General features: G+C 40.3%; 1 protein-coding gene across 1 annotated transcript in view; it reads right to left on the bottom strand.

Moving 5' to 3' along the window:
- nck2a (NCK adaptor protein 2a) overlaps positions 1-11,886 on the bottom strand; it is a 30,106-nt gene extending 18,220 nt beyond the window's left edge. Inside the window, exon 1 of the mRNA XM_068330105.1 lies at positions 11,659-11,886. The gene's annotated coding sequence lies outside the window, so the exon portion shown is untranslated. The remainder of the gene's footprint in view (positions 1-11,658) is intronic.
- Positions 11,887-12,270: the final 384 nt, after the last annotated feature.

Genomic DNA, 12,270 nt, shown 5'->3' on the forward strand with positions numbered 1-12,270 from the left:
AATTAAAACTGGAAACAGGGGAAAACATTTCATGTTTTCATTTATTCTTTAAAAAAAAAATGAACAAGGTCACAAGTTATGAACTTATGTGCATCAGACCATGTCTTGGCTGTATAATCACATCCTGGAGGTTCTACTGTTTGTTCCCATGTCTAATTCAACAGCCACAAAGCAGGCAGCATGAGCAAAACAGCTGTGGCTACTGTGTGTGGGTCTAGAGACTGTTGTTGCTGCTCATTCATGAGTGACAAAGAAAGAAGAGCCTTTTACACAGCTTATTGTGTCTCATGGTTTTGTCTCAGTATTTCAAAGGGGTACCAGGAGATCATTGTCGTTCCTTAAGAACCAGCAGGGATGCTTGTAACAGGATCAAAATGCCATCTGTATGAATGGAGTGAGTTAGCAAGGGGTACGACTTCACCGTTTGTCAAAGTATTGTTTGTACAACCAACAAGGTTAAGTTTCAAAAGCAGCTAGCAGCAGTTAACTCACCGAAGCATAAATTAAATGTAAATGTCTGATGAGTGAGACGGTGTGAAGCTGGCGCTCCTGACCCTCAGCTGAGGAGCAGTTCATCCTGCGCAAAGGATGAAAGGTAGAAGATTCATGTTTTTGCCTTGTAATTTGTCGTTTACATGCCGTTGCTGGATGTCACACTAGATGCCGACTCAGCTGTGATACAACGTACATCACACCGCCTTCGCCTGCAGAACAAAAGCCTGCTATTCAAAAACACACACTGGAGTGGCGTTAAATCGCTGTTAGTTCCTTCAGTGTAAATAAATAAAAACAGTGTGCAGATGGGACTTAACTGTGGCACTACTGCCATCTGTGTGAAATGGATGTAGAGAAAGAAAATACTACTCTGTAGATAACATGCACAAGCATCCTAATTTTTGTTGTAATTAGAGTCACTGTTATGATGAAAATATTGACAATCAGTCTCATTTGTGGCCTTTTTCTGTTTTGCACATCCCCCCGAGTGAAATAAGACATCTGTGTAAATGTTGCCTACACCCTATTAACACCTTAGGTGTCTTCTCTAACCCTCGGTTGATGGATGAGTGAGGGCTACAACAGATATTATCCATGCAACCAGTTTCATCTTTGTTAATAGCTTGACATTTACAATACACTCACTGCCACGGTGATTCTGTGAAGCCTGAACATTAGACGGCATGTCTCCTCCTCTGACATCCAGGTGAAAACACTCTTCACACTGATCTCCACAGTAAACAACAACACATTGAGCACGGCATCGGCCAGCAGCAAAGAAGACCAGGGTCACGCTCCAACAACTGGCGTCCTGCCCAGCCAAAGCAGCAGATAGGGCAGATAGATGCCCTGCAGTGTGTGTGTGTGTGTGTGTGTGTGTGTGTGTGTGTGTGTGTGTGTGTGTGTGTGTGTATGTGAGGGGGAAAAAGAAGACTCCACAGGCATGTGTGCTGCTGGAGTTCCCAGGAGAACCCTGTGGCTCTCTGAGCCATACATCTCATAAATAAAGCAGGGTTTCCTTCAGCTGCAGTCGAGTGTCTGCGTGAGAGAATCAGATGGAGAACGGCATAAATGGATTACAGCGGACCGATCATACTCCTCCACCCTGATACTGAGTCCACTCCTAAAGCACATAACAGCAGCACATGTCAGGACATATGGATATTTCTCTTTAGACTACACGTTAAAATACTAGGCTTTTATTTGATAATCTGTTTAAAAATATATAGCTATTTACAGCTGAAACAATTCAGTTGTTTCCAAATTAGAAATCTGTGCTAAGAAGAATTCACTAAATTATCGGTCTTAACCGGCCAGACTGCTGGACTGGTGTCTGGTGGGACTCTAATTTTACATCTCGGCATCATAGCAAAATACTGAACGTCATGAACCAATTGACAACTATAACAACAGCAAACAGGATGGAAATCTGAAAATAAAAGATAAAAATTAAGTAAATTTTGATGGAGAAACACTCCTTCATTCTGTTAATTAACCATGTTGTAAGTGAGACACACTCGACAGTTTAAAAGTTATTACATCCCACTTCAAAGCGGTGATGTATTGCAATTGTCAGAGTTCGTCCGTCCGTCCGTTAGTCCACCAAATATTTTTGCAACCGCTGCAGATAGAAAGATGAAACAAAAAGCACATTACTCGGGCAGCAAAGGGGATGAAAATGAGATGATAACTTTGACCTTGAGAAAACTAGGTCAAGGTCAAATTTCAACTTTTGTATATTCAGGAACCGGATAAGATAGAAAGACAGAAGGCCAGTGTCAGTAAGACCGTAGATCAAAGCTAGTGCTTTGATCTATGAAAGTAGGTCAGAGCAGTAGCTTTGATATTTGACCTATGTAAGTAAGTCAGGGTAAAATTTTGAATTCACGGTTGTTGTGGGATGTTGCAGTCTGACTGCATTGATTCTACTTTCTATTGCAATTACTTGGCAACTTTCCGATTAAAGAAACAACTTTTTCACCCCGTGTTTAAACCATGGTGGGGCATGCTGCTTTATGTGTTGATGAAACACTACTTATGTTAGAAATAAATGGTCAAAAACTGGTCCACCATCTGTTTACTGACACAAATTTCACTTACGATCCAATGCACCTAAAGATTTATCATAATCCCGTCCCATTCATATAGACAGATGGATCGGGGTAACTCCATACTCCCTGTTCGGTAGGGGCATCGGGTGACATGACAGAAGGCCTGTCGGGTCAGTCCCTCCCTAACCTAATGGTGGGTGTAGCCATCAGAACCTGGCTGTACTGTGTTATGACAAAACTGTTCAGCTCCTGCATCAGAGACACACCAGAGCTTGTTGAATTCCATTCATTTATTCCCTCCCATAGTGCATGCCCCAGCAAACACCATCGATACACCTCCAGCAGCTCTCCTCTCTCATTCACAGTAGGAGGAAACCCCACCCCCCCTTAAACACAGAATTCTCAATCCTCCTGTGGAACTGTGCTGAGTTAACTTAAGAGTCAATATGTGTCATGTGGGTTCCACTGCCCTCCCCTTTAGGGAACAGTGGCAGACGGTGAATCTAATCACTCCAGTGGGAAAAAAGCTCTGTCTTCACCCCACAGTTAGAACCACCAACCAAACAAGAACAATGACTTTTGGTGGACAACCTTCTCCATCTCAAATAAGGCCTTCAGATATCTGTAAATCTGCAAAATAGTCTCTAAATGTACATTTGGAATTATTGAAAATGTGAATTAAGATTTGTATGTGTGTTGATATTTGCAAATATATTGACATACAATGCGCCCTCACGCATTCGCGCATCAACACTCGCAACTTCAACTCATCGCAGATTTTTGGTAGTCACGTGATACCGTACGCGCACTCTGTTGGCTGACAGCATCCAGAAGTCCGTTACATTCCGTGAATCTCGGAACGCAACACACTTCTGGGAGAAAAAGTACTTTAAACAGTCGATAAGATTGTGGGAAAAGGTAATACAGATAGAAGGTGGTTTAATATCAGTATGTGGAGGGTTCATCAACATTTAAATACCGTTAATAATAAGACAAATAGTTGTCGCTTTATCGTGGAATTTGTTATACGCGTGTGGCTCCTGGAACCCATTAACCGTGAGTAATGAGGGAGCACTGTACATCATAGAAATTAATCAAATCTTCTTCTTTTCCTTTCAGCTTTTCCCTTCAGGGGGCGCCACAGCGAATCCATTGCCTCCATCCAACCCTGTCTTCTGCATCCTCTTCTCTCACACCAACTACCTCCATGTCCTCTTTAACTACATCCATAAAGCTCCTCTTTGGTCTTCCTCTAGACCTCCTGCCTGGCAGTTCAAAACTCAGCATCCTTCTACCAATATATTCACTATCTCTCCTCTGGACATGTCCAAACCATCTCAGTCTGGCCTCTCTGACTTTATCTCCAAAACCGCTACCATGTGCTGTCCCTCTGATGAACTCATTTCTGATCCTATCTTTTCTGGTCACTCCCAAAGAAAACCTCAGCATCTTCGTCTTTGCTACCTCCAGCTCTGTCTCCTGTCTTTTCCTCAGTGACACTGTCTCTAGACCAAACAACATCGCTGGTCTCATCACAGTTTTGTACACCTTTCCTTTCATTTTAGCTGAAACTCTTCTATCACACATCACACCTGACACTTTTCTCCACCCGTTCCATCCTGCCTGTACAAGCTTCTTCACCTCTTTTCCACTCTCCATTGCTCTGGACTGTTGACTCCAAGTACTTAAAATCCTTCTTGATCTTTTCTCCCTGTAACCTCACTCTTCCACTTCGGTCCTTCTCATTCACACACATGTACTCTGTCTTACTGCAGCCAACCTTCATTCCTCTCCTTTCCAGGACAAACCTCCACCTCTCTAGCTTCTCCTCCAACTGTTCCCTGCTCTCACTGCAGATCACAATGTCATCTGCAAGCATCATAGTCCATGGAGATTCCTGTCTAACCTCGTCTGTCAGCCTGTCCATCACCATAGCGAACAAGAAGGGGCTCAGAGCTGATCCCTGATGCAGTCCCACCTCCACCTTGAACTCCTCTGTCACACCTACAGCACACCTCACCACTGTCTTACAGTCCTCATACATGTCCTGCACCGTTCTAACATACTTCTCTGCCACTCCAGACTTCCTCATACAATACCACAGTTCCTCTCTGGGCACCCTGTCATAAGCTTTCTCCAGATCTACAAAAACACAATGCAGCTCCCTCTGGCCTTCTCTGTACTTCTCTATCAAATGAGCTTAAATTAATTAAAGTGATGGTAAACTAGCTGTTAATCATCCTTCACTCTTCATTTGAAAGACTTTCTAGCTAACTGATGTTTGATTCTCATTCCTTGCAAATAGAATACAGACACTTGATGATTACAATCATCAAGCAAATCCTTAATTCTAACATGACACCAAGTTGATTTTTATATTTGAAAGTTATTCCGTGAATGTGAGGAGCTTGTTATCTCATACGCCTCTGCACCAAGCCCACTGGCTGGTTGGGACACTTTGTACGGATGACAGAGTGTGAAACGGAAGCGCCTCCATGTGTTACTACTCCTTGGTGATGTTAAAGTAGTACAGTATGTATAAATTTAAAAGTAAAGTTAAATTAAATAAAGAATTTTTTATGATTTCTGGGTCACACCGCGTCAGCTGAAATAAAAAGATCATAAATGAATGATAATACACCTCTGAAATAGAAGTGTGTTGTGGGCTGTGATGAATTCAGGAACTCTGAATAAGGATCTTTATGCGAAACAGAAATAAAACCAGATCTGATGTTCCAGGTAAGATAACCGTCTGTAGATTACCAGTTTGTGTATCAGGACAACTAAAGGTGAAACCGTTCACCTGATTGAATCAATTCAGGCCTGAAGACATGGTTGAAGCCTCCACACTTCAACAAGACAGCACAGACACACAGGACAGCTCAACTCTTCACGAGTCATACAAACGCAATGATGGACAGCATGAGTCCTCTCTCAGTTCCACCCCTTTCATGTTTCATCAGCAGTTATTTATGCACATTAATTACACTGCTAAAAACTTACGAAATGCTGAGTAGACATAGTAGTAGTAGTTTATGTCTGTCCTACACTACATCCTGCTTTATGGCCTTAATACCTGTTTTCTGCTTTGACTACGACTCATAGAAGATGATGGAAACTGTGGAGAAGCCGCTGACTCTTCCTCAACCTACACAGTTTCTTTACAATTCTCGGCTTTATCTAATGTCATGTCTATCATTAAATTAAGAAATATGACCAGCATTAGTGACTACATGTACAGTACTCTGCAGGAATTTGTTTATCAGTTAAAATAACATGCCTGTTACTCCTACATGTGCTTCCTTCAATATGTTTCGTACACTTTACCTACAAATCACCTCACAGGTCTTGGCATCATAATTCACCACCCACTGTTTTCCAAAGTCCACATATGTATGGCCCCTACTAAATGTAAGGCTAAGATACTGCACCGTCATATGAAATATCTTCACAACAACATGAATCATCTTTACTCACTCCCTTCAGCTGTTCCCTTCATGTTTCTTTTTAATAACTCAAGAAACAAATTATGACCAGAGCCAGGTGCCACACCGAAGGACAGTGGGCAAGAACTAGTAACCTCGCCCGGGTGACAGAAGAGTGAAGTAACGATGGAGAAGGAGAAAACCGACAACTTTAGAAACAACGAGTAACTATGCAGAATTCATTTTACCTCAAGAGAGTAGTGCATCCCTGGGATGCGCTTCAAAAAAAAAGTGTGAATCCCAACATGACGTTTATGCATCTCAAAAGTAATAACAATATACAGCAGATGCTGTATGCAAGGATTGAGTTTTGCCAATAGTACACTGTAAAAACTAAATTAATAACAACGTCGTAACTGTTTAAGTTAAAGAGTAAAGTTATATATTATTTTTATCAACATGTAAAAGCCTGGTAGTCATTCTTAAAAAAAACTTTTAGAAATAAGGATGTAATATATATTTTTTTACACTTTTGCTTTTCACTCAATAGTTTTCTTGTCCTTGAATTCATATTTTCTCCTGTGGACACTGCACCAATCAGTGTTTTTTGTCCAACTTTTGCATCTTTTTCAGAGGCATGGTGATAACGCAAAACCAACTCCACACTCTCACTGCAAATGTAGTGTTGCCGTTTGGTTGATTTTAATAAGGCAGAATCACACAGGTGAGTCTTGTGATGAGTAACTCGCACCAGATCAAAACATAATGACGATTTCCAAGTTCAAAATTTAAGTGGAGAAATGTATAAAATGTGAATATTTTTGTGAATATTTAAAGCTTGCATCCCAGAGACGCATGTTGTCTGACGATCGTGCGTCCCTGTCAAAAATTGTGCATCGAAGACGCAAGGGCGCAAATGAAAACACTGACTATAAAATCTGTGGTGTGTAAACGCTTCAGCATTATCAATTCAGCTGTCGCTATTTGAAATACGTAGACATTCCTTGATGCATTTATGTTATACTTCTGCAGTCAGTACTGGAGCACAAGTTACTGCAGTGCACAAGTGGCTCACAATGCAAACGGTTATAAGCTGTATGTTAGCTGAAGAGAGGGCAGCTCAGCATCTGAGACCAGTGACCTCCGTGGCGGTGGATTGCTCGCTCCAACCCAGCTGAAGGAGTTTCATGTATACTTGGGTCTTGCTCACACCTAAGGACAACATGGAGTGGAAGGGGGAAGTTTTAAACAGACTGTCATGGCAAAGAGGGAGTAAAGCCAGAAGGGGAAAGTTACCACCGTTTATCAGTAATTTATCAGTCAGTCTACTTTACAACCCTCATCTAAGGTCATCACATCTGGGCGGTGACGGACAGAATGAGATTATAGAGAATGAACTTCCTCATTAGGGGGCCGGGCTTACAGGTAGGCCAAGGCCTCGATGTAGACTAAACGCTCCAATGGAGTCAGCTAAGGTGATGCAGGTATGATGAAGGGTCTTCCCTCTTCAGGGTTTCCAGGCACGACTAACTGTTAGGAGGTCCTGGCCCAAAGTCAGAACATGACGGACAGACTAGATCATTTACCTGATTTGAGTGTTTGGGAACCAGAGATCAAAACTGTTCCTGATGTGAGGGACATCATGAGTTCCTCCTTGGCTCAGGAGAAGAATAACACTGATGGATGATGGCAGAAGTAAAGCTAAACTATGGCCAAAGTACAGATTTATTGAAGTCACAATTGAGAAGAACCTGCATCCCTTTGTCAATACTAACCTGACAAATTCATTCACATTTTAAAGAGAACTTCTTCCTCTCTGATTCATAAACACCTGAGGGTGAGAGAGAGGCTAGGGTGTTGCTGCTCTGGATCTGTTTTGACAGCATGTTTGCGTCTTCGACCGACGATGTGTTGCCCTGCCCAAGTGCAGCAGCCTGACGTCATGCATGCTGTGCTTGTTCTTCTACTCAGTCTCCTTTGTGTTGGTAGACAAGAGGCAGCCCAACTTAAAATTGTGCATACCACCATCTACTTTGACAGGCAAGCAGATAGATTAAATATCACCTGTTCTATGCATCGCTGTGGCGTCAGTATCAAGCTGCAGCTGATAACACATTTTGTAATTATCAAGAAGATATTTCTATATTTTAAAATTAAGGTATTCTTTTAACTAGGTTAGTAAAACTTTACTTTCTTTTGGATACACCATTTGACAATTCTAGGTCTATTGAACCTAAGTTTTAAAAGAAACAACAAAATGAATATTGAATGAATTTATTCAATGTTAGTCATAACAAGTCAGTGGGTGATTCAGTCAGTAAACTCAATAAAAATAATATTTCTACATACATTTGCATTTTTATCTTTAGGCATTTCCCTACATTAGTTACATTATTAGAATTTTTTTATATGCTTTTTCTTGTAGATCATTAATTTGCACTTCCTGAACACACAGATAAAAGCTACATCACAAAGTATTAAGAAATGAGAATATTTCTCATCGTTATTAGAACATTTCAATCAACTACTAATCCAAACTGATTTAAAAAGCATAATGTGGGCAATTTTATTTAATCACTGTACAGTGTGTAAAGGCAGTAATAACTCACAGCTCATAACTGAGGAGGGGGCTCATATTACATCTTCAGTGAGGGTGGAGCTCAAATTAAAAAATTGTGTATAAAAATGTTTTACTAGTAGCCTGTTACACAAGTGATATCATTCAGAACCAAAACTGATCCGATACCATCAATGAAAACGCAGCTTTATTGAAACACTTGGCAAAAAAGGGGAATTAACAGGAATGTGACTTAAATTTGGAAGGTTGACTAAATATGAGCACATTTACACATTATCTCACCAACGAGCCACTAAGACGAACCCAGAATGCACTAGTACTCAGTTTAACCTCACTGAGCGAATCAGTTGACGACACGGACGTTCTGCACCAGCACAAGACCAAGAACATAAGTTTCCTTCATTGTTCAGACTACTTCATCCTTCAGTTATCAGCTTTCTAAAGTCCATCACATGCAGGTAACTTCAGGTCACACTGTGCAGGCAGGATGACCTCATTCAATTGGTGAATTTGGAAATATTATCGTTTTCTTGTGATTCCCGTCAACAAACACTTCTAATGAATGGAACTAATTACACGCCAAGGTCAAAATATTGAAAGCCAAACATTAACCCACCTGTTCGACTTACATTAATTCATTACATTATCTGGACACACACTAAATGTAAAGGAATAACTGACATCAGTGCATTTAGTATTAACCTGAACTGCTGGCTATCAATTTCCCATTAAGGTATATGTGAAAATAAATTCTAAGTGCTCAAAAGCCTGGTGTAATAAAATCTAATAAAGGTTGCCCCTCTTCATGAAGAGAACTTAACATTGACTTCCGGGAGGTAAACAACGATCTCTGTGAGGCTGAGGAGGAAATCACAATTATTCAACAGTGAACTCTAAACCTTTAGTTACAACTCTGAAGACTACAACTCAGGCAGCTGTGCATAAATTATTATTTTATTTAATGTGCAGGAACCCAAGTTTTATATGATTTGAAAAACACCAGGAATAGTAAAAAAAAAAAAGAAAGGCTATTGTTAATAATCCTTCCCCATGGCCATGTATTAAAAAACTGGAATTTATGCAGCAAAAGAAACAATGGTAAATAGCTGCCTACTGTTTATAATTTCTATTCATAATGTATTATTTGGACTAATAAATATAAATGACTACAGCACCTCAAACATTTAAATTTTAATGTTTAACTGAAGGAATTTCCAATAACCTGTAGCTCCAGGACTTCATGGACATTGTTTTGTTCTATTCAACATCTGTGCTTCTTGTCTGAGCTGAAGAAGTAAATGATTAATTGATTTTACAATTTTACAATTTATCTGATATCCAGAATTTTAAATGTAATACTGATAAATGATCGACAGCCCAGATTACACAAGCCTAGAATGGCCATGTGTCCAATTATGGCTGCTGGAAATGTACTTTCACTAAGGTAAAAACCTTACAGTCAAGCAAAAGAAATACAATAGTGTGGAGAAAAAGTTTGTATAATTGTTGATTAAGGTATTGACCTTATTGATAGTTGATCATGGTTGATCATGTGGCTCGATGTCACATCTAATTAACAGTCAGGAATATTTAGATCTGAATATGCAATACTTGATTAATTTGATCTGTCTTGCATTGAAATTGTATGTTTTATTCAAACACACCGTTTAATCAGAAATGTTTGGCAGCTTATTTCATGTAAAAATAAGAACCCATATTTTTTCCTGTTATCTTTTAATAATAAGGCTTTATCGTGGCGTTCACCACTTGCCATTCAAGAACTATGATGTCATTCACTTGCAGAAACTGAATGACATCATCAGCACAGTGAGGTCATTGTGCGCCAAGTCCTTTATACCACAGACAATTTGCTCTTTAGTCAAACAGGCCATAAATCCAAAAACTAATGTAATTCTGACCTGACTCATTGAGTTGATGTCACATGACCATGAATCAGACACGTATCTGAATGCATGTCACATCTGATTGGCAAAGACTGTCTTTTCAAATACTGTACCTAAAACAATGTAAGATTTTAGGAAAAAAATTAATGTAATATATTTTTTGAGAAATAACATTGCCTGAAAATGTCTGTTGTCGTCTGGATTCAAGACAGACAAAAATATTCAATTTACAAAACATTTTAAAAACAATTTCTCTGCCTTGACAGCCGCCGACTTGTAGTGTTAAGTAGAAAGTTCATGTAATACAAGATTCTAGTCAATTACTGCGTCTTGCATTCCACATATCTGCCATTACTGAGTGAACCTTGTCCTGAGATCTGCGTTACCATGACGCCCAGAACAGGGCGTGTGAGCAAAATAGGTGTGCCAGGAAATGTGACTGCACCTGAGAGTCACTTCAATCACACAGTACCTGAGGAATAAATATACATGTATATATGTATACACACACACACACACACACACACACACACACACACACACACACACACACACACACACACACACACACACCTCCATGGTGTAGTTACCTTGAGGAGCCACTAGTAACATTGACAAGCTCAGCATGTGGCAAGAGTCTCCTCTCTATGGTGTTTTGGCAGATGTGGTCCATTGTGTAATCTTGTGTGTTTTTAACACACGCTTCGAAATTTTCTCTACGAACTCCACTGATGAACAAACTATTAAATGTGTTTTAACAGAAACATGATAGGTGAACAAATATGAGTCAAACACAGCAGATGTCTCAGAGAGCAGATATGTCTGAGGAGCTGCTTAACAGGCCTCTAAGAAGTGGTCCACCACAAATAATGATGTGTGATATATTCAAACAAATTGTTTTAGTTGTGTGGAAATTCTAGACACACAAAGAGTGATATTTAGTGCTAATAGGAACAAATGCTAAGTTGGCCGAGCAGCTAGCACAATGTGCAGTCAAACCACCTCCGAGTGGACAAAGACCCAGCCTAAAACCCTCAAAGTGAGGCGAGGTGGCTGCACAATTTATCTCAACTTTTACGGCAGTTTTTGACCAACAAAGGGTGAGAAAAAAACACACAAAAGCAGACGTTAACACAGCCGTGGAGTAGTCATAGCAGCCCGTCAAACTGCACCAACTTACACAGTTCATGCGGGTCGCAGCTTACCTTAGTGTTCACTCCAGTGAGAATGGACTAACAGCGACACACTCAACACGACAGGACAGCTCCTCGCAGACGAAACAATAAGTAACTAAGCCAGCATGAAAGCGGCAAAAAAGGGAGCTTGAATCCACATATCCTCAGGTTTAACTCCTTTTTCTTTCCTTTAAAACACAGACGAGACAAGAGCAAGCCCGACCGACCCTCGCTTGTTTTTCCGTCGCAGGCTGACTGCCTCTCAAATCGATCACTCAAACTAGACCGGATGAACAATTGTCTTCCCTTTTCTACTTTCAAAATAAGAGCCTGTCGTCACTCCTGCTATCGGGATTCCTAAAGACACAGTCCTCTGAGGTCTAATTAGAGAATAGATTTTCTTCTGTCTTAAAATTGGTTTTACATCTATACAACAGCAGGTTTTGTGTAAATGAGGTTTGGTTGTGTGCAAGTGATTTTTTGTGTGACTTGGCTCAAGTTTGATTTTTTAAAGAGAAACAGGCATGATATTTCTGTGGATTAAATTCCAACTGGTAAAGTAGACCCCTCCTGTAAAATGGCATGTCAATTGGCGAGAACATTGCATCTCCAAGAATGCCACAGCTGGGGCAAAATGACCGG

Source organism: Antennarius striatus, chromosome 12, assembly GCF_040054535.1.
Source record: "Antennarius striatus isolate MH-2024 chromosome 12, ASM4005453v1, whole genome shotgun sequence".
NCBI lineage: Eukaryota > Metazoa > Chordata > Actinopteri > Lophiiformes > Antennariidae > Antennarius > Antennarius striatus.